Here is a 23,900-nt window from a genome sequence, read left to right as displayed (position 1 = left end):
AGAATGAAATCTTATCATTTACAACAACGTGGATGGAATTAGCATGTATTATGCTAGGCAAAATAAATCAGATGGAGACAAATTTATATGATTTCACTCATATGTGGAACTTAAGAAACAAAACAGATGAACACAGGGGAAGGGGAGGAAAAGTAGGATAAAAAGAGAGAGGGTAGCAAACCACAAGAGACTTTTTTTTATTAAATCATGGCATTCTTTTTTTTAAGTTTATTTTTCCAGGGAAAGAGAGACAGAGAGACAGAGAGACAGAGAGAAAGAGAGACAGAGAGAGAATGAGAATGAGCAGGGGAGGGGCAGAGAGAGGGAGGGACAGAGGATCTGAAGCAGGCTCTGTGCTGACAGCAAAGAACTCAATGCAGGGCTCAAACTCACAAACTGATACAAGGACCTGAGCCAAAGTCAGACACTTAATGAGCCACCCAGGCACCCAAAGAGACTCTTAAACACAGAGAACAAACTGAGGTTTGCACAACTGAACAACTGAACACAAATTGACAAATTGCACATTTGAACAACTGAACACAAATTGAATACAAATTGACATTAGGTGAGCTGGCACAGGGTTCTTATTATTCGAGACTGCTTTTGACTTCTTTTATGACGTGGACCCTTCTATGATTCAGGCACTGAAACTAGAGCAAACGACGGGAGAAGGAAATGGTAATGAAAAAATAAAAACATTTTTAGACGAAGGAAAAAGCCAAAAAGTCAGACAGGCATCACGATGTATTTTTGTAAATTTACACCAAGCATGCCCACCTCTCCTGCCTCCCTGTCCACCTCTGCCATCTCTTGATCCCCTAAGAGAGCTGGACCAACTCCTCGTGCTCCTTCTCAGGCTACTCAATGTCAAGAGGATGAAGACCTTCATGATGATCCACTTCCACTTAATGAATAGTAAACAACTGTGCTTAAGATTCATAAGCTTACCTGTTGTGTATGAGTGTGAGCGTCTTCATGTAGAAATCCAGTAACTGTATGGCAAGAACTGTCTGAGACATTTTTGTGTCCTTGCCCTTGCCTGAGCAGTCATCATGTAGAACACCACATGCAAGACTTGTATGAAGCAGACAGCCCATGCTAACACAGGCATAAGGTGAGTGAAAGTGAGTATTTAATATAAAATTAATCACGTGTCTTCTGTTTTCTAACTTTGCTTTCAACTATACAGAATGCCTCTCTCTCTCATAACTGAAGAAACTGAATGTCAGCCTATCATCGCAGGTGAGCAGTTTTTAAAAATAAATCTAAGAACGTTTCCAATATTGTATTATGAATATGACTATAATACTATATGCCATATAAATGTTGTAACAATTCATTCTTTAGCATATAGGCTAGGCTACTATGAGGCAACCATATCAGTTACACCAGACTACAATAAAGCAATTATAGTGCTTTGTTATCAATGCATGAATTCTTACACCTGTAAAAAATTATGAATTTCTTTTTCATATTATCTTGTCATTTTTTGATGTTTATTTTTGAGACAGAGAGCACAAGCTGGGAAGGGGCAGAGAGTGAGCAAAACAGACGATCTGAAGCAGGCTCTGCGCTGTTAATATAGAGCTGGACGTGGGGCTCCAACTCACAAACCATGAGATCATGACCTGAGCCAAAGTCAGTCACTTAACCAACTGAGCCACCCAGGTGCCCTTTTCCTGTCATTTGTGATGTCTAGCGTAAGATGTGTAATATATACAGCACTCTGTATTATATAAGACAGTACTGATGAAGGTACTGGTGATTCATCTGGTAAACAGATGATGTAAATTATAGTATCAATAAATATAGAACAGTACTGTAAATGTATTTTCTCTTCCTTATGATTATAACATTTCTTGTAACATTTTCTTTTCTCCAGCTTACTTGATTGTAAGAACACAGTACTTAATACATATAACATATCAAATATGTGTTCGATGGTTGTTTATGTTATTGGTAAGGCTTCTGGTCATCAGTGAGCTATTAGTAGTTAAGTTTGGGGGAGTCAAAACATTTTTTTAAATGTTTATTTGAGAGAGAGTGTGTGCAAGTCGGGGAGGGCAGAGAGAGAGAGAGAGAGAGAGAGAGAGAGAGAGAGAGAGGAAAAGAGAGAATCCTAAGCAGACTCCATGCTCAGTGCCAAGCCCAACATGGGGCTCAGTCTCACAAATTGTGAGATCATAACCTGAGGAAATATAAGGAGTCAGTTGCTTAACCAACTAAACCACTCAGGCAGGAATGCCTGGGGAAGTCAAAAGTTTTATGTGCATTTTTGTGTGTGGAGTCAGCACACCCAAACTCCACAGTGTTCAAAGGTCAACTGTGTTACTCACCTCCCTAGCGCTGTGTAAGGCCCCAAGGGAAGAACAAGACACTGAAAGCTACTTGGAAGCTAAGTGTAGTGGGACAAAGCCTGACCAAGTACTGGGCTCTGTGATGCAGGGCCTCAGGAAGGACACAAGGCCTGTGGAGGGGACATTCGGCAGAAGGAACTGGATTCCTGAATCCGCCTTTGCACATCTATCTCGGACTTGGGAGCTAAGACTAAAAAGGGGGCCGAGAAGCTGAGCTTTCCAGAGTGAAGCTTCCACGGAGGAAAGCATGTGCCACATCCAAGGAGGGACAAGGGGCAAGTACTGGGACTGGAAGTCACTTGGACAGACTTCAGAGGCAACAGGGAACCAGTGGAAGTTTTTAAGATGAAAATAAATGATCCAAGTGCCATCTTGGGAAGATGAACCTGGCACAGAGTGTAGGGTGGACTGGGAGTGGAGGAGTGGCTTTAACTCAGTGATGCTACAGAAAGTGAATGTTCTTCTGGAGGAAGAAAAGATGGATCTGAAAGACTGTCATGAATCACATTTCTCTTCTGAATATGCTAGCAAAAATGCAATGCTAGAAGTCAAGATTTCTCTGGGGAATCTGATGATTTCTACACTTGAGGAACCCGATTCCCCCATGGGGAAGTATTAGTTACAACGGTCATGCCACCTTTATTAGCTCTTGCCAAGGAGTTGGAGGTGACAGTCACACTCCAAAAGGATGTCCAGTGGAGTCACTTTATGAGAACAGTATGGGCTGATGGTGAAAAAATGCACACACAGACAACTCAGGTCTGTGATCCAGCACTGTTAGAACCTTAGCAAAATGTAAAAGTTCCCGGGCTACCACTGATATTTTGAGCATCAAAGGTCAAGGACACTGCCAACAAGACCAGCTGGCAAGTGTGTTTTGGGCCAGAGATAACTTCGAACCCGAGAAGGGGTAACTCTTCTGCATGGCTCACTCCACAAGGGACGGCACTCACTCTCTGCCCTGCACCACTGAACCCAGAGGAACGTGACTGTGTCCCAGAAAGTCAAATGCTGGCTCAACTCCAGCTGCTGTATAAGGAGGACATTCATTATGAACAACATGAAACATGTTTTTTTCCTTTCATTTTTATGGAGAGACGCTTGTATTTTCTTAGGAAACCAAATTTCATAGCCCTTCTTTTTAACTTTACAAATAGTAGTATTGTCTAAAAAGAACTTTTTGGAAGACTTTTTTCCCTAGTACTTTACCCTCTTGCTCCAATAGAAGCTGATGAGTTGAGAGGCCCCCAAGGGTCTTTTGCCTCCGGAAGGGTTATTCTGGGCCTGACTTGCATCATCCAGGGGCACCTATGTCCTGAGTGGATACCCTGCACTGAAGGGCCCTTGTTGGCCACCAGGAGGCTGTCAGTCCCCAGCAAAGCCTAGAACCCTGAACCCTCCATTTAGATATTTTAAAGATGCTACAGTCTTGATATCACTTTCGACTCCTAATCCAGGAAACTACTCTGGAGAAACTGCTCAAACAATCCCTGTTAACTTATTTATCAAAAGTAAGGCAACATGCATGGGGGCCTGTCTGGCCCCACAATCCTGCACCTCAAGGACCTGCCAGGCAACACGAAGCTGCTGCAGCCCATGGAGAACCTCCCTTCACCCTGAAGGCTGCCTTTCCACAGTGATGAATTCCCCCAAGCACAGGCACAGGCTCTCGGGCCCAGAGGCAGAACCACTGGCCACAGTGAGGGGTAACAACCTGTTCTCTAACTGCTCGCAAGCACAAAGCTGCCCTTGTCTTAGCCTGGTAGACCTGCACAGCTCACCATCCCCAGGGCGTTGGTTCCTGAGGGCTCAGGCCCGCCCTGCAGAACACTGTTGCTAGGTTCCTTCCAGGTTAACACTGTCCCTTCGCCAGCGCTGCAATCTTGGGACACAATCTGGCTATTACCCCGCAAGCAGACCACTCACACAGAACACATTGCTCCTGTGCTAAAGAGGGCAGCCAGTTTGCCGCCTCACCGGAGAGAAACAAGCCTTGGCACCTCAGCACTGGACAGTCACAAGGACAATGATTTATTGAAAATTGCTTTTTTTTTTTTTTAATTTTTTTTCAACGTTTTTTATTTATTTTTGGGACAGAGAGAGACAGAGCATGAACGGGGGAGGGGCAGACAGAGAGGGAGACACAGAATCGGAAACAGGCTCCAGGCTCTGAGCCATCAGCCCAGAGCCTGACACGGGGCTCGAACTCATGGACCGCGAGATCGTGACCTGGCTGAAGTCGGACGCTTAACCGAATGCGCCACCCAGGCGCCCCTGAAAATTGCTTTTTAAAAAAATAGTTGTTCTCACAGCCTAAAGGGTACTAGGTGAATGTTTCAAATTTAAAGTCAAACAGAAAACTTAATAAACACCATCCACACCATTACTCTCCCTATCAGATCTCATAGCCATGAAACATTCATATGGAAAAGAAATGGGGAAAAAAAAAAACCCTTAGCTGAAATGGATAAAAAGGACTTGGGATGTAGACTGTGGAATTAGTTTTGTCCAGGTGTCCCAAATCTGACTGTAACTGGGAAGTAAAGAACCTTCAGGTCAGGCCTTGCTCCCACGCCTGCAACCACTCCTAGGGAGAGTGATAACTGGGCAGAACATCACCCACTATTCAGGAGCAGCCCTGACATGCCAGGATCTGTGCTGGGTGCTTCCTCAGGAAACGGGCAAGGTCCCTCTCCTCACAGAGTTGACAGACCCAGGGCGGAAGGCAGTTTTTCCCCGTGGGGCTTCTCTTGGGCCAGGGCATGTTGTAGAAGCTGAACTCAGAGTCCACGCCGTGCCGCGTGCTCCCTAGTTCAGACATCGATGGCAGACAAGCACACACAGGAGCCACTTCTGCTACCCTCACTCTGCAGCTTCTTTTCCCCGGATGCAAACATTCACCCCACACGCATTTTCTGTGTGTCCCCCGGGTGCGGCTCAGGAGGGACTTATAAAGATGAGGAAGACCTGGTCTCACCTCTGGCAGTTCCCAGAGTGGCCTAGCCCTCCCTGCATGAATTACACACACACACACACACACACACACACACACACACACACACACACACACCATCCTTCCATGTGCTTACCCTTTTGTGGTTCTTTGGTCAAACCATACTCCTGTCCTTCTATAATGTTCAGCAGGAAACTTCCCAATACTAATCTAACCAATCAGGCAGATCCAAAAAACTCAGACGCTTCACTCTGTAGCCTTGTGGTTCTTGACCTTGACAGTACGCTGACATCTCCTGGGGGGCTCTTAGAAGTGCTCATGCCCAGCTTCTACCCTAGACCCATTCCATCAGAGCCCCTGGGACCCAGGAATCACTGTGCTGTTTTTTTAACCCGCCAGGTAATTTCAGTATGCAGCCAGGGCTGAGAACCACTGCATTAGCCTTTCATATTCCTCATCTTTTAGCACAAGAGCTTATGGGTGCTGTTGCTCTCCAGAACCAGTGGACAGATGTAACTGGTCCTCCCACGGGGATTTCCATGGTAGAACTCCTTATGGAGTATAACCTGCTTATTATGAAACTGCCTTTTACTTCTTTTAGAACTCCAGGGCCAATGCTCTATAATTAGGACTTCAATTCCTTTTGACAGTTCTAATGATCTAAAAGCTTTTCACAAAAACTCTACTAGACTCAAAGCCATCTGAAAGCAGGCTGTGCCTGTGGTTTCTCTGTGTTGGACCGTAGTTCTGGTTCATGCTCAGAATGAAAGGTAAACAAGCACTGGAAGAATGAACGGCACCAGCTGAGCCCAAGCCCTTTGCCTTCTTCCTTTTTACTCCCAGGTACAGATGCCTCACCTGTTCAGCGTACCATTCTACAGCCAACTTATTTGATTAAGATAATAAGGAAAAATATCATTTAACCCACTCCTCACATCATAATTCTGGGTTTAGGTAAAGAATTGTCATGAAAAAGAGGAGTAAATTGCTTCTTTCTTCAGTCTCCTACAGCTTGCCTCTGAAATCCCAACCAGAAACTCTGTCTTCAGGAAAACTGGGCAAGAAGTTGACTTTAAGAGACAAATTTCTACTGACTGGAGCAGAGCAAGTTTAATAGAAGCCTCTCAAAATTACTCCTCCTCTTCCTTTCTTTTTCCAGCAATGGCACTGGAGGAGCCCATCCTTACTGGAATTTTGTTCTTGAAAATAAGGGATCACATAAGTGAAGGCCCAGAAGTTTGAATAAAATCCTCTGAGATGAACACTGCTCTGACTACAATGGAAACAACAGGTTCCTTCAGCAAAGATGCTTGAATCACTATGGGTGGTGTTAAATTTGTTTTTTTTTGTTTGTTTGTTTTTTTGAGACAGAGAGAGAGACAGAGACAGAGAGAGGAGGGGGAGAGGAATCTTAAGCAGGCTGCACGCTTAGTATGGAGCCCGATGAGGGACTCGATCTCACAACTCTGGGATCATGACCTGAGCCAAAATCAAGAGTTGGACACTCAATCAACTGAGCCACCCAGGTGCCCCATGTTGTTTTTAAAAGTAAGCTCTAGTCCCAATGTGGGGCTTGAACTCACAACCCTGAGATCAAGAGCCATGTACTCTATCAAGTAAGCCAGCTAGGTGTCCCACTATGGTTGGGTTTTAAGTTTTGATTGGCTACATACCTCCAAAATGCAAGAGAAAGATAAATTTTTACATGCTGCAGTTATAACTCACAAATGCAATGTATACTACTGCATACCTAGTGACCACCCAGTCATTGAATGAGGGGCTCCAATGGCCTTAACAAGCACCAGAGGTCTGACACCACATTTTCTAAAGAGAGGCCCACAACTCCTCTACAATTTGCTACATCGCCCTCTTAGCATTCCACCCCTCAAAATGCCTGCTGTAACTTCCTCCCATGGCAGATCAAATGCACATATAAACTTGATTTCATCAGTAGGTGGAAGTTGGATTGCAGGAGGGCGTACATAGAATTTACTCCAGTCCAAACACCCATTACGATGGCTCTGGACCCTGACACACCTTCCAGAGGGTAGAGACTGTCAGAGGAATCTAGGCAAAGGCAGGCAGGCATGTGGGCAGCTGTACCCCAAATTCACCCTCACCTCAATCTCCCTCACAGTAGAAGACATTAAAGGATCAAGCCAAGTCCAACCATTTTGCTTCTCCTGTCTCTGATTACCTTTTTGCTTGTGCATGGGATTCTTCTCTAAGGATAAATTCTATCTCACCTCAGTCTGCACCTTCTCCATTAAGTTGTTGCCCAGTTTCCCAAGTAAGGGTACCCCTTCTCTCGTGGGACTGCTCAGACATGTACCTAATACTTATTTTTTAATGTTTATTTTTGAGAGAGAGAGAGAGAGAGAGAGAGAGAGCGCGCGCGCACAAGTGGGGGAGGGGAAGAGAGAGAGAGGGAGACACAGAATCCGAAGCAGGCTCCAGGCTCTGAGCTGTCAGCAGAGCCCCATGCGGGGCTCAGACCCACGAACTGTGAGATCACGACCTGAGCTGAAGTCGGACACTCAACTGACTCAGCCACCCAGGCGCCACCCTGCCCCCGCCAATACTTCTTTTATAATTTCTCTTTTTAATGTTTATTTATTTATTTTTGAGAGAGAGATAGTATGAGCAGGGGAGGGACAGAGAGAGAGGGAGAGAGAGAGAATCCTAAGCAGGACTTGCACTGTCAATGCAGAGCCTGATTTGGAGCTCAAACTGATGAACTGTGAGATCATGACCTGATCCAAAATCAAGAGTTGGACGCTTAACTGACTGAGCTACCCAGGAGCTCTTGTAATCTCTTTTGTATATGCTAACTACTTAGAATTTGAATCCTGGCTTTGCCACATATGACCAATGTGAAACCTGGACAGGTTTCTTAACCACTTCAAGCCCCAGTTTCTTCATTTGTAGAATGGGGATCATAATATCTACCTGATGTAGGTGCAGTGAGGATGACAGGAGTTAATGTAGGAAAAGCACTTGCAGAGTAAGGGACACAAAATGTTCAATACATGATACATCTTATTATTAAAATAAGAAGACTGTCAACAAGCTCTACTGATCAAATATTTACTGCATTCAGTATCATCAGTGGAAGATGGGTATACAGGGCACTGAGACATGATGTTGCCCTTGATAAGCTGGGTCCAGCGTGGGAAGTGCTAGATATACTACATAGATGAAAGGAGGAGCGAGTGGTCAGGGAAAATCACAGAGAAACATAACCTGGGTCAGGTGAGCAAGGGTTCCCTGGGAGGACAGGGGGAATGAAAAGTAGGCAAGACAGATGGAACGGTACAGTGTCCAGAGGGATGGAAAGTCTTGGTGTGTTGAGGGAAGTACAAAGAGCTTGGTTTGGAACAGCAGAAGGGCAGTGAATCACATAGGCAGTAGGCAGAGAGACAGGATGACCAGGCACTTCATGTGCTCCTGAAAGGTGTGTTGTAATTTTTTTTAGATGATGATGAGCTACTGCAGGGAGTCCTTCAGAATGGGGGCTGTGGACTGGATGGCATGCTAGTAAAGATTTAACAACTGGCTCATTGAAAAATGCATAGATATCCATATCTAAGTTTACTGTGAATATTACTGATTAAAGAGGTCAGTAAACTATGGTCCATGGGTTTCATAAATATAATTTTACCCAGTTTTGTAAATATAATTTTATTCTAACATAGCTTTGCCCACTTATTTATATATCATGATTGGATTATGGCTGCTTTCATGCTACAATGGCAGAGGTGAGTAGTTACTACAGAGACTGTAGGGCCTAAAATACATACCATCTGGCCCTTTAAGAAAAAAAACCTGCCAACTTAAAAGATGTGTAGCAACTCCTAAATAATACTAACATAAAAAATTCTTAACATAAATTTTATATAGCCCAATGGATTCTCACAAAATGCTTTTGTTGACTTTTGGCTGACCTCTTGTATGAATAGCCTATCTATGGTTTCAACTGATGAATGAGTAGTAGAGTTTGCATACGAATATGAGTTGCCATTTTCACTTACGTAAGGCAGTAAGATGAATGCAATTTAACAGATGCAGAGGAATGCCACTCATTTGTTAATGATGTGAGCAGCTCCTCTGTTGAATCATGTAATAGTTTCTGAATACTGGAGGGGTATTTCAATTTCTTCTGCTATCCACAATGAAACTGCTATAAACATGATGTGCATTTAAATTTAATCTGTATGATTAATATTTTCTTCCCAACTTTCATAAGTGTAGAAACTAAAAAAATAATCATGGGAATTTTTAGATTCAAGAAGGTGACACAGGAGACTCCAGAACTTACCTCCTCCCATAGACACACTAAATCTACAACTACATATGAAACAATCCACTCTGAAAGAAATCCAGAAACACGCTGAACAACTCCTATAGATCAGGCAAATGAGGGGAAAAAAAAAACCCTCACATCAAAGTGAGTAGGAGAAGCTGAAAAGAATCTTTCCATAAGTCCCACTCCTAGTAGGTCAACACACAATCAGGAGGAAACTCAATCTCCATCATATTTCTGTGAAGACTCTGAACCCCAAATCTGGCACCCCAATTTTTAAGGCTTCCACTGACAAGATGGATCCACAAAACATCTAGTTTTGTAATTCAAGTGGGCTTGCACCCATGAGGCTATAGAGAACTAATCACTCTTTAAGTGCTAAGGCAGACTTAAAATGGCTAACATCTAAGGCCCAGGGCAAAGACAGCAAACTACAATCACCCAATTTTTCTGGGAAAGAGGCCCATTTGCTTATCTTAAAAGCTTTGGCCTGAGGGGCAGGCTTCTAATTTGAAACACGTCTAGGAGCTGACTGCAACAGTCTCCAGAGACTGGTGAGGCTGCCAGACACCATCTTTCCACTCTCCCTCTGTCCTGCCCCAAATTACTGATATCATCCAGAAAGAAGCTTGTGCACATATATGGCACCTTGGTTTTTGTGGCTGTCACCCAAGGGACACCCCTTGATCATTTAGATCTGATGGCTCCTGGGATTTATTTTTGCGGATCCTCTAAGACTGTAACAAACAGAGAAATAGTTCTTAACAGTCTGACTGTCCTACCCACACCCCAGGACACAGTGCAGAGGCAGTACAAGAAAATTCCCATCTCTTAGTCTTACCCTATAAAAGGAATTGCATACTTTAAAAGTTGCTGCCTGAGAGTCAACTCTTCTAATCAGCTTGCATCTTTCTTCTGACCAAGATCCTTGTCTTTGGGACACTAACAGGTCTTGGCACACCCTCAACTACTGAAACCACTGAGAACAAAGTAAGCTGTTTGGACAATCACAAAGGTGTGAGAGACAAACAAGAACTAGGGCAGCACAGAATGTTAAGTTTCAGCTCCTACATGACACCACTCTATCAAGACAGAGAGGTGGCTGTTTCATGTATAGAAACCAACACAGAGTCAAGGAAGATGAAGAAATAAAGGAATGTGTTCCCAATAAAAGAGCAAAAAGCTTCAGAACGAGATTTTTAATTAAACAGAAGTAAGTGATGTACATCTTCAAAATAATGGTCAAAATATTGGTCAAAATAATGGTCATAAATATGCTCACTGAGGTGAGGATAACAATGCAGGAACACAGTGAGAATTTCAACAAAGAGATAGAAAATATAAAAAAGCTCCAAACAGAAAGCATAAAGCTGAGGACTACAATAACTAAACTGAAAAATGCAATAGAGGGGTTCAAGAGCAGACTAGATGAAGTGGAAGAAAGGATCAGGGAACTTGAAGACAGGGCAGTGGAATTCATCCACTCAGAGCAGCAAAAATAACAATAACAACAACAACAACAACAACAACAACAACAACAACAAAAACGAGAGTGACGATAGCTTAAGGGACTTAGATATCAAGAGGATCAATATTTGCAATACAGGGGATACCAGGAGAAAAAGAAGGAAAGGGGCCAAGAATTTATTCAAAGAAATAATAGCTGAAAACTTCACTAACATACAGAAGGAAACAGACATCCAGATCCAGGAAGTCCAGAGAGTTCTAAACAAGATGAATCCAAACAGACTTACACCAAGACACATAATTAAATCGTTGCAAGTTAAAGAAAAGGATAAAGTATTAAAAGCAGCAAGAGAAGAGCAACTTGTTATGTACAAGGTAACTCCCATAAGACTATCAGCTGATTTTCCCGCAGAAACTTTGCAGACCAAAAAGGATTGGCATAATATATTCAAATTTGGTGCTGAAAGGGAAAAAAAGACTATCAGCCAAGAATCATCCACCAGACAAGGGGTCCTTCTGTCCTTCAAACTCAAGAAAAAAAGAGTTTTCCACATAAGCAAAAGTTGAAGGAGTTCATCACCACCAGTCCAGCCTGACAAGAGGTGTTAAAAGGACTTCTTTAAGAAACAAAAGGAAACTAATAAAAGAAAAACATATGAAAGTGTAAATCTTTGTTAAAGGTAAATATACAGTAAAATACAAAATAATCCAATGTTGTTAAGGTGGTGGGTTAATTACTTATAAAGCTAGTATGAAGGCTGAAAAAGATAACTAGTAAAAATAACTATAAATACAATAATTTCTAATGGACACACAAGACAAAAAGATGCAAAGCATGACCTCAAAAACAAATTGTGGGGGAGGAGGGAGTAAAAATGTAGAGGTTTCAATATTAAGTTGTTAATATGGCAATAAGTCCATACCTATCAATAATTACTTTAAATGTCAAAGTACTAAATTCTCTAATCAAAAGACATAGAGTGGCTGAATGGATAAATGGTTAAACAAGACCCAACCATATGCTGCCTACAAGACTCACTGGCTTTTTAAAATTTTTTTATGTTTGTTTATTTTTCAAAGCAAAAGAGACAGAGTGCAAGTGGGGGACGGGCAGAAAGAGAGGGAAACACATAATCCGAAGCAGGTGCCAAGCTCTGTGCTGTCAGCACATAGCCCAACATGGGGCTTGAACTCACGAACCAGGAGATCATGACCTGAGCTGAAGTTGGACGCTTAACTGACTGAGCCACCCAGATGCCTCAAGACTCACTGGGTTTAAGGGCACACACAGATTGAAAGTGAAGGTACAGAAGAAGACATTCCATGCAAATCAGAAACCAAAAGAAAGCTGGGGTAGCTATTCTTATATCAGACAAAATAGAATTTAAGACAAACACTATAATAAGACACAAAGAAAGTCATTATATACTGATAAAGGGGTAAATCCAACAAGAAGACATAACATTTGTAAATATTTATACACTCAATATAGGAACACCTAACATATAAAGCAAATATTAACTGATGAAAAGGGAGAAACAGCAATATAATAATAGTAGGAGACTTTAATATCCCACTCACATCAACGGATAGATCATCAAGACAGAAAGTCAATAAGCAAATACTGGACTAAAACAACATGTTAGACCAGAAGGACTTAACAGACATTTACAAAACATTCCATCCGAAAGAATACACATTCTTCTCGAGCACACACAGAACATTCTCCACAAGAGATCATATATTAGGCCACAAATCAAGTCTTACTAAATTGAAGAAAACTTAAATCATATCAAGTATCTCAACTAACCACAATGTTATGAAACTAAAAGTTAATTACAAGAACAACTTGAAAATTCACAATTATGTCTAAATTAACCAACATTCCCCTGAACAACCAATGGGTCAAAGTAAAAAAAAAAAAAAGACAGAAGAGTTAAAAAATATCTTGAGGGGCGCCTGGGTGGCGCAGTCGGTTAAGCGTCCGACTTCAGCCAGGTCACGATCTCGCGGTCCGTGAGTTCGAGCCCCGCGTCAGGCTCTGGGCTGATGGCTCAGAGCCTGGAGCCTGTTTCTGATTCTGTGTCTCCCTCTCTCTCTGCCCCTCCCCCGTTCATGCTCTGTCTCTCTCTGTCCCAAAAATAAATAAACGTTGAAAAAAAAATTAAAAAAAAAATATCTTGAGACAAATTAAAATGAAACACAAAATACCAAAACTTAAGAGATTCAACATAAGCAATTCTAAAAGGCAAGTTCATAAACATCTATGTTAAAAAATAAGAAAGATCTTGAATAAGTAACCTGACTTCATACCTCGAGGAACTAGATAAAGAAAAACAAAGTCTAAAATTATTAGAAGGAAGGAAATTAAGATCAGAAGAGACATAACGAAATATAGAGTAAAAAGACAAAAGAAGAGATCAGACTTAAAGGAAGACGGTGGCGTAGGAGGACGCTGGGCTCACCACGTCCTGCTGATAGCTTAGATTCCACCCACATCTGCCTAATTTACCCTGATAACCACCAGAAGACTAGCAGGACGGACTCTCTGGAGCCAAGCATAGACGAGAGGCCCACGAAAGAGGGTAGGAAGGGCGGAGAGGCGGTGCGTGCTACAGGGACTGGCAGGAGGGAGCCGGACAGTGGAGGGGCAGCCCACCAGGCAAGACAGAGCCCCCAAAGTCTGGCTTGCAAAAGTGGAGGGGCCGGAGGGAGTGTGTCCTGACAGCCAGTGAGACTTAACATCTGGAATGTTATAAGTCAACAGCTCTGCTTGGAGAGCAGGAGGGAGACTTGCTGAGCCCCGGGAGGACAGAGCTCAGCTTGGCGGGGAACAAAGGCACTGGGAAGTGCCGTCTCCCTCGCCCATCTCCCAGTGAAAATCCCAAAGGGAACCACTTCCCATCAGGGAACTTGCTTGCACCTCGCAAACACCCAACGCTGTGCTTCTGCGGATCTATCGGACAGGTTTGCCTCCCTCCCAGTGCCACAGGGCCCCTCCCAAAGTGGACCACCGAAGGTAAAGCGAGCTGAGCCTACCCCTCCCGCCCCTGTGCACCTTGCAGATCCACCCCGGCTAATACGCCAGAGTCCATCAAAGCAGCACCACAAGACTGGCAATGTGCAAGTAGCCCAGACAGAGGCCACACCACTCCACAGTGAGTCCTGCCCCTGGGAGAGGGGAAGATAAGGTACACACCAGTCTGATTGTGGCCCCAGCAGCGGGCTGGGGGCAGACATTAGGTCTGACTGCGGCACCAACGCAAGTTACTCCAGACAGCACAGAGGAAGAGCCCTGCAGTTACCTGCCACTCCAGGGACTATCCAAAATGATGAAACGGATGAATTCTCCTCAAAAGAAACTCCAAGAAGTAGCGACAGCTAACGAACTGATCAAAAATGATTTAAGCAATATAGCAGAAAATGAATTTAAAATAATAGTCATAATATTAATTGCTGGACTTGAAAAAAGTATAGAGGACAGCAGAGAATCTATTACTACAGAGATCAAGGGACTAAGAAACAGTCAGGAGGAGCTAAAAAATGCTATAAATGAGCTGCAAAATAAAAGGGAGGTGACCATAGCTTGGATTAAAGAGGCAGAGGAGAGAATAGGTGAATTAGAAGATGAAATTATGGAAAAAGAAGAAGCTGAGAAAAAGAGAGATAAAAAAATCCAGGAGTATGAGGGGAGACTTAGAGAACTAAGTGACATAATTAAAAGAAATAATGTATGCATAATTGGGATTCCAGAGGAGGAAGAGAGAGGGAAAGGTGCTGAAGGTGTACTTGAAGAAATCATAGCTGAGAACTTCCCTGAACTGGGGAAGGAAAAAGGCAATGAAATCCAAGAGGCACAGAGAACTCCCTTCAGATGTAACTTGAATCGATCTTCTGCATGACATATCATAGTGAAACTGGCAAAATACAAGGATAAAGAGAGAATTCTGAAAGCAGCTAGGGATAAACATGCTCTAACATATAAAGGAAGACTGATAAGACTCGTGACGGATCTCTCTACTGAAACTTGGCAGGCCAGAAAGGAATGGCAGGAAATCTTCAAAGTGATGAACAGAAAAAACATGCAGCCAAGAATCCTTTATCCAGCAAGTCTTTCATTTAGAATAGAAGGAGAGATAAAGGTCTTCCCAAACAAACAAAAACTGAAGGAATGCATCACCACTAAACCAGCCCTACAAGACATCCTAAGGGGGACTCTGTGAGTGAAATGTTGCAAGGACCACAAAGTACCAGAGACATCACTGCAAGCATGAAACCTACAGACATCACAATGACTCTAAACCCATATCTTTCAATAACAACACTGCATGTAAATGGACTAAATGCTCCAACCAAAAGACATAGGGTATCAGAATGGATAAAAAAACAAGACCCATCTGTCTGCTGTCTTTAAGAGACTCTTTTTAGACCTGAGGACACCTTCAGATTGAAAGTGAGGGGATGGAGAACTATCTATCATGCTACTGGAAGTCAAAAGAAAGCTGGAATAGCCATACTTATATCAGACAAACTAGACTTCAAACTAAAGGCTGTAACAAGAGATGAAGAAGGGCATTATATAATCATCACAGGATCTACCCATCAAGAAGAGCTAACAATTATAAATGTCTATGTGCCGAATATGGGAGCCCCCAAATACATAAAACAATCACAAACATAAGCAACCTTATTGTTAAGAACGTGGTAATTGCAGGGGACTTTAACACTCCACTTACAACATTGGATAGATCATCTAGACACAGGATCAATAAAGAAACAAGGGCCCTGAATGATACACTGGATCAGATGGACTTGATAGATATATTTAGAACTCTGCATCCCAAAGCAACAGAATATACTTTCTTCTTGAGTGCACATGGAACCTCTTCCAAGATAGATGACATACTAGGTCACAAAACAGTCCTTCATAAGTTTACAAGAATTGAAATTTTACCATGCATACTTTCAGACCACAATGTGATGAAGCTTGAAATCAACCACAGGAAAAAGTCTGGAAAACCTCCAAAAGCATGGAGGCTAAAGAACACCCTCCTAAAGAATGAATGGGTCAACCAGGCACTTAGAGAAGAAATTTAAAAATATATGGAAACAAATGAAAATGAAAATACAACAATCCAAAACGCTTTGGGATGCAGCGAAGGCAGTCCTGAGAGGAAAATACATTGCAATCCAGGCCTATCTCAAGAAACAAGGAAAATCCCAAATACAAAATCTAACAGCACACCTAAAGGAACTAGGAAAAGAACAACAAAGACACCCTAAACCCAGCAGAAGAAGAGAAATAATAAAGATCAGAGCAGAAATAAACAATATAGAATCTAAAAAAACTGTAGAGCAGATCAATGAAACCAAGAGTTGGTCTTTTGAAAAAATAAACAAAATTGATAAACCTCTACCCAGGCTTCTCAAAAAGAAAACGGAGAGGACCGAAATAGATAAAATCATGAGTGAAAATGGAATTATTACAACCAATCCCTCAGAAATACAAGCAATTATCAGGGAATACTATGAAAAATTATATGCCAACAAACTGGACAACCTGGAAGAAATGGACAAATTCCTAAACACCCACACGCTTCCAGAACTCAAACAGGAAGAAATAGAAAGCTTGAATAGACCCATAACCAGCGAAGAAATTGAATCAGTTATCAAAAATATCCCAACAAATAAGAGTCCAGGACCAGATGGCTTCCCAGGGGAATTCTACCAGACATTTAAAGCAAAGATGATACCTATCCTTCTCAAGCTATTCCAACAAATAGAAAGGGAAGGAAAACTTCCAGACTCATTCTATGAAGCCAGCATTACTTTGATTCCTAAACCAGACAGAGACCCAGTAAAAAAAAGAGAACTACAGGCCAACATCCCTGATATGAATGCAAAATTCTCAATAAGATACTAGCAAAACGAATTCAACAGCATATAAAAAGAATTATTCACCATGCTCAAGTGGGATTCATTCTTGGGCTGCAGGGCTGGTTCAACATTTGCAAATCAATCAATGTGATACATCACATTAATAAAAGAAAAGAACCATATGATCCTGTCAATCGATGCAGAAAAAGCATTTGACAAAATTCTGCATCCTTTCTTAATAAAAACCCTTGAGAAAGTCGGGATAAAAGGAACATGCTTAAACATCATAAAAGTCATTTATGAAAAGCCCACAGCTAATATCATCCTCAATGGGGAAAAACTAAGAGCTTTTTCTCCCTGAGATCAGGAACACGACAGGGATGTCCACTCTCACCGCTGTTGTTTAACAACCTCTTATTGGAGCAATCAGACAACAAAAGGAAATCAAAGGCATCAAAATTGGCAAAGATGAAGTTAAGCTTTCACTTTTTCCAGATGACATGATACTATACATGGAAAGTCTCACAGACTCCACCAAAAGTCTGCTAGAACTGATACATGAATTCAGTAAAGTTGCAGGATACAAAATCAATGTACAGAAATCAGTTGCATTCTTATATACTAATAATGAAGCAACCGAAAGACAAATAAAGAAACTGACCCATTCACAATTGCACCAAGAGCATAAAATACCTAGGAATAAATCTAACCAAAGATGTAAAAGATCTGTATGCTGAAAGCTACAGAAAGCTTATGAAGGAAATTGAAGAAGATATAAAGAAATGGAAAAACATTCTGTGCTCATGGATTGGAAGAATAAATATTGTTAAAATATCAATACTACCCAAAGCAATCTACACATTCAATGCAATCCCAATAAAAATCGCACCAGCATTCTTCTCAAAGCTAGAACAAGCAACCCTAAAATATGTATGGAACCACAAAAGACCCTGAATAGCCAAAGTAATTTTGAAGAAGAAGACCAAAGCAGGAGGCATCACAATCTCAGACTTTAGCCTCTATTACAAAGCTGTAATCATCAAGACAGCATGGTATTGGCACAAAAACACATAGACCAATCGAATAGAATAGACACCCCAGAACTAGACCCACAAACGTATGGCCAACTCATCTTTGACAAAGCAGGAAAGAATATCCAATGGAAAAAAGACAGTCTCTTTAACAAATGGTGCCGGGAGAACTGGACAGCAACATGCAGAAGGATGAAACTAGACTACTTTCTCATACCATTCAAAAAACAAACTCAAAATGGATAAAGGTCCTGAATGTGAGACAGGAAATCATCAAAACCCTAGAGGAGAAAGCAGGGAAAGACCTCTCTGACCTCAGCTGCAGCAATTTCTTACTTGACACATCCCCAAAGGCAAGGGAATTAAAAGCAAAAATGAATTATTAGGACCTCATGAAGATAAAAAGCTTCTGCACTGCAAAGGAAACAATCAACAAAAACTAAAAGGCAACCAACGGAATGGGAAAAGATATTTGCAAATGACATATTGGACAATGGGCTAGTATCCAAAATCTATACAGAGCTCACCAAACTCCACACCCGAAAAACAAATAACCCAGTGAAGAAATGGGCAGAAAACATGAATAGACACTTCTCTAAAGAAGACATCCGGATGGCCAACAGGCACATGAAAACATGCTCAACGTTGCTCCTCATCAGGGAAATACAAATCAAAACCATACTCAGATATCACCTCACGCTAGTCAGAGTGGCTAAAATGAACAAATCAGGAGACTATAAATGCTGTAGAGGATGTGGAGAAATGGGAACCCTCTTGCACTGTTGGTGGGAATGCAAACTGGGGCAGCCGCTCTGGAAAACAGTGTGGAGGTTCCTCAAAAAATTAAAAACAGACCTACCCTATGACCCAGCAGTAGCACTGCTAGGCATTTACCCAAGGGATACAGGAGTTCTGATGCATAGGGGCACTTGTACCACAATGTTTATAGCAGCACTCTCAACAATAGCTAAATTATGGAAAGAGCCTAAATGTCCATCAACTGATAAATGGATAAAGAAATTGTGGTTTATATACACAATGGAATACTACGTGGCAATGAGAAAGAATAAAATATGGCCTTTTGTAGCAACATGGATGGAACTAGAGAGTGTTATGCTAAGTGAAATAAGTCATACAGAGAAGGACAGATAGTATATGTTTTCACTCCTATGTGGATCCTGAGAAACTTAACAGAAGACCATGGGGGAGGGGAAGAAAAAAATGGTTAGAGAGGGAGGGAGCCAAAACATAAGAGATTCCTAAAAACTGAGAATAAACTGAGAGTTTATGGGGGGTGGGAGGGAGAGGAGGGTGGGTGATGGGTATTGAGGGCACCTGCTGGGATGAGCACTGAGTGTTGTATGGAAACCAATTTGACAATAAATTTCATAATAAAAAAAAAGAAGAGATCAATGAAACTAAGAGCGGGCTTTTTGAAAACATGAACAAAATAGGCAAATCTTTAGCAAGTCACACCAATAAAAGAGAGAGGACTCAAATTAATAAACTCAAAAATAAAAGAGAAGAAAAGAAAGAAATAAAAAACAGAAGAGAAGACATGACAGTGAACACAACAGAAATACAAAGGTTCAAAGAGACTCATAGGAATAATTATATACGAAAAAAATGGGACAACCTACAAGAAATGGGTAAATTCCTAGATACATACAACTCACAAAGACTGAGTCATGAAGAAGTAGAAAATCTGAACAGGTGTATTACAAGAAAGAAGAGTGAATCAGTAACCAAAATACCCTCTATTAGCTAACTCGAAAATAAATTAGATTTAAAAAATAAATAAAAAAATAAAATATGGAGTATAAATACAGTGAATTTACTTGGCAATTTAAAAAGGAATGAAATACTGATATATACTACAACAAGAATAAATCTGGAAAGCATTATGCTAAGTCAAAGAAGCCAGACAGAAAAGGCCTTAAATTGTATGATCCTATTTATAGGCCTACCTCATTTTATTATACTCCACTTTATTGTGCTTCACAGATAATGTATTTTTCACAATCGGAAAGTCTTTGGCAACTTTGCAGTGAGCAAGTCTATCAGTATCATTTTTCCAACAGCATTTTCTTGCTTTATGTCTCTGTGTCACATTTAGGTAATTCTGACAATATTTGTTATGGTGATCTGTGGAATTATTTTTGCAGTTGTTTTGGTGACCACAAACTGTGCCCATAAAAGATAAGGAAGGAAGGGAGGGAGGGAGGGAGGGAAGGAAGGAAGGAAAAAGAAAAAAAAGAAAAGAAAAGAAAAGGCAGGCTGGCCCAGGACCAGATGGCTTCATTGGTTAATTCTAGCAAACATTTAATGAAGAATTAATGTTAGTTCTTCTCAAAGTCTTCCAAAAATCTGAAAAAGAGGGAACACTCTCAAATTCATTTTAAAAACCCAGCATTATCCCAATACCAAAACCAGATAAAGACACCACAAGAAAAGAAAACTAAAGGCCAATATCCCTGATGAACACAGATGTAAAAATCTTCAACAAATTATTAGCAAGCCAAATTCAAATTATTAGCAAGCCACATTAAAAGGATCACACACCATGATCGAGTTGGATTTATCCCTGGGATGCAAGGATGAGTGATCTCCCTCAATGAATAAAGTAGAATTTGACAAAATTAAGTGTCCATTCATGATAAAAATTCTCAACAGTTTTTCACAAAGGTGACACTGAAAGCTAAGAAAAACTTCTGTTCCCACAAATCTGATGCCAAAGCAAAGGCTTTGAAGCCAAGAAAGTAGTGGTGAAAGGCACCTTGCAGCTCCCCTGCCCCCCCTCCCCCGCCCATGAAGATCCACAGGTCACTGACCTTCCAGCAGCCCAAGACACTGCAGCAATGAACGTAGCCCAAATATCATCAAACAGAGCATCTCTTCGAGAAACAAGCTTGACTATTATGCCATCATTAAGTTCCCCATAACTGCCAAGACAGCCTTGAAGAAGGCAGAAGACACTAGTGTTCACTGTGAATGTCAAGGCCAACTAGCACCTGAACAAACTGTGAAGAAGCTCTAGGACATTGACATGGCCAAGGTCAACACATTTTTTTAAGTTTATTTATTTTGAAGGGGGGGGGAGGGAATGAGTGGGGGAGGAACAGAGAGAAGGGAACAGAGAATCCCAAGAAGGATCCACAGATGGGGACAACAGGGGACTTGAACCCATGAACCATGAGATCATGACCTGAGCCAAAACCCAGAGTCAGATGCTTAACTGACTGGGCCACCCATAAGCCCCAGGATAACACCTTATTAGGCCTGATGGGTAGAAGAAGGCATTATGTTCAACTGACTCCAGAATATAATGCTTTTGATGTTGCCAGCAAAACTGAGAGCACCGAAAGTGAGTCTAGCTAATTATAAATATTTTCACCATGAAAAAAAACAAACCTCTTAACAAAATGGGTAGAGAGGAAATGTACTTTCATAAAATAAAAACTATATATGACAAGGACACATCATACTCAACGTTGAAAGACTAAACTTGCCCTGTATTACTTGGAACAAGATAAGGATGTCCTCTCACCACTTTTATTCAACATAATATCTCAAGTCCTACTTGCAGCAATTAGGCAAGAAAAAGAAAAAGATATCCAAATTGAAAAGGAAGAAGTAAAATTGCCACTATTTGCAGATGACATGATCCTATATATAGAAAACCCTAAAGATTTTACCAGAAAACTGTTAGAACTAAAAAATACACTGAGGTTGCAGGATTTCAAAAACAATATACAAAAACCAGTTGTGTTTCTATACACTAATGACAAACTATCAGAAAGAGATACAGTATTAAGAAAATGATTCCATTTACAACTGCATCAAAAAGAATAAAATACCTATGAATACATTTAGCCAAGGAGGCTCTTTCTCTTCAATGAAAGGTAGCCAAGCAGTTTGGTGATAATGGCCTTGCAGCGGACGTAGAGATGTGGATCTTTGATGGGCAAGATCATCACCCTGGAAGTTGAGTCCAGTGACATTGTTGAGAATGTCAAAGCCCAAATCCTAGACAAGAAGGGCATCCTGCCTGACCAGCAATGTCTGATTTTTGCAGGCAAATAGGTGGAGGATGGCCACAGTCTGTTAGACTACAATATTCAGAAAAAGTCCACCCTACACTTGGTGCTGCACCCTGGGCAGGGAGGGTGGCATCATCGAGCCTTCCCCACACCAGCTGGCCCAGAAATACGACTAAGACAAGATGATGTGCCCCAAGTGTTATGCTCACATTCACCCCTGCGTTGTCAACCACTGCTAGAAATGTGGCCACATCAACAACCTGCGCCCCAAGAAGGTCAAATAAGGCCCCTCCACCAGCTCTTCCTTTGCGTGCAGGGTGGCCTCCTGCCTGGGTCCCAAGGCCCAGTTCCACCTGCACTGAAAAAAAAATTTAACCAAGGAGGTGGAAGACCTATATTCTGAAACTATAAGACGTAAGACACTAATGAAACAAACTGAGAAATACACAAATATCTGGAGAGAGGTCTCATACTCATGGATTGGAAAAATTAATACCATTACAATGCCCATACTACCCAAAAGAATCTACACATTCAGTGCAATCCTTGTCAAAACTCCAAAGATGATTTCACAGAACAAAACAAACTTAGAATTTATATGGAAGCACAAAAGACCCCAAATAGCCAAAGCAATCTTGAGAAAGAACAAAGCAGGAGTCATCATGCTCCCTGATTTCAAACTGTATTACAAAGCTACAGTATTCAAAACAGTAAGGTATTGGTATTAAAATAAACACATAGATCAATAGAACACAATAGAGAGCCCAAAAATATACCCACAGTTACACAGTCTATTAATGCATGACAAAGGAACCAAGAATATACAATGGAGAAAGGACAGTCTCTTCAATGAATGGTCTTGGAAAAGTGGAAAGCTACATGCAAAATAATGAAACTGGACCACCAACTTAGACCATACACAAAAATCCACTCAAAATGGATTAAAGACTTAAATGTAAGACCTGAAACCATAAAACTCCTAGAAGAAAATGTAAAAGGTCAGCATCTTGACATCTATCTTGGTGACGGTGTTTTAGATGTGATACCAAAAGCAAAAGCAGCAAGAAAAACAAAAGATTGGGACTACAGGAAACTGAAGTTTCCCCACAGTAACAGAAACCATCATTAAAATGAAAAGGCAAACTACCGAGTCACATATCTGATAAAGGGTTAACATCTAAAATATGTAACAAACTCCTACAACTCAATAGCAAACAACTGGATTTTAAAAGGGACAGAAGATTTGAAGAGGTATCTTTCTAAGGATGACATACGAAAGGCCAACAGGGACATGAAAAGGTGCTCAACATCACTATTCATCAGGGACATTCAAATCAAAACCACCATGAGACATGAACTCACATCTGTTATTGTTACTACTTAAAGACAAGAAATAACAAGTGTTTGCGGATGTGGAGAAAAATAAACACGTTCATGCTATTGAAAATGTAAATTGGTCTATCCACTATGGAAAAAAAAGTATGGAGATATCTAAAAAAAATTAAAAATAGAACTACCATATGATCCATCAATTCCACTTCTGGGTTCTTATTAGAAGGAAATGAAATAACTCTGCCAAGATACAGGTACACCCTGTTCATTGTAGCATTCTTTCCAATAGCCAAGACATGGAAACAACCTATATGTCTGTCAAATGATACACAGATAAAGAAAATGTGAAATGTATATACAATTGAATACTGAATGTAAAAGAGAAGGAAATCTTGCCATTTGCAACAATATGGATGGCCCTTGAGACATTATGCCATGTGAAATAAGCTAGACAGACAAAGAAAAACACTCTATTACCATATTATCTTACCCACATGTGCAATCTAAAAACCAAAAACCAAAACAAAACAAAAAACA

General features: G+C 41.2%; 1 protein-coding gene and 1 pseudogene across 2 annotated transcripts in view; one reads left to right on the top strand and one right to left on the bottom strand.

Moving 5' to 3' along the window:
- The window catches only part of PDE8B (phosphodiesterase 8B), a 239,938-nt gene that overhangs the window by 58,383 nt on the left and 157,655 nt on the right, over positions 1-23,900 (bottom strand). The window lies entirely within an intron of this gene.
- LOC115513398 lies at positions 9,063-22,315 on the top strand (annotated as a pseudogene).

Source organism: Lynx canadensis, chromosome A1 (genome assembly GCF_007474595.2).
Source record: "Lynx canadensis isolate LIC74 chromosome A1, mLynCan4.pri.v2, whole genome shotgun sequence".
Lineage (NCBI taxonomy): Eukaryota > Metazoa > Chordata > Mammalia > Carnivora > Felidae > Lynx > Lynx canadensis.
The sequence above is the reverse complement of the archived record's forward strand: the minus strand, read 5'-3'. Positions and strand labels throughout refer to the sequence as shown.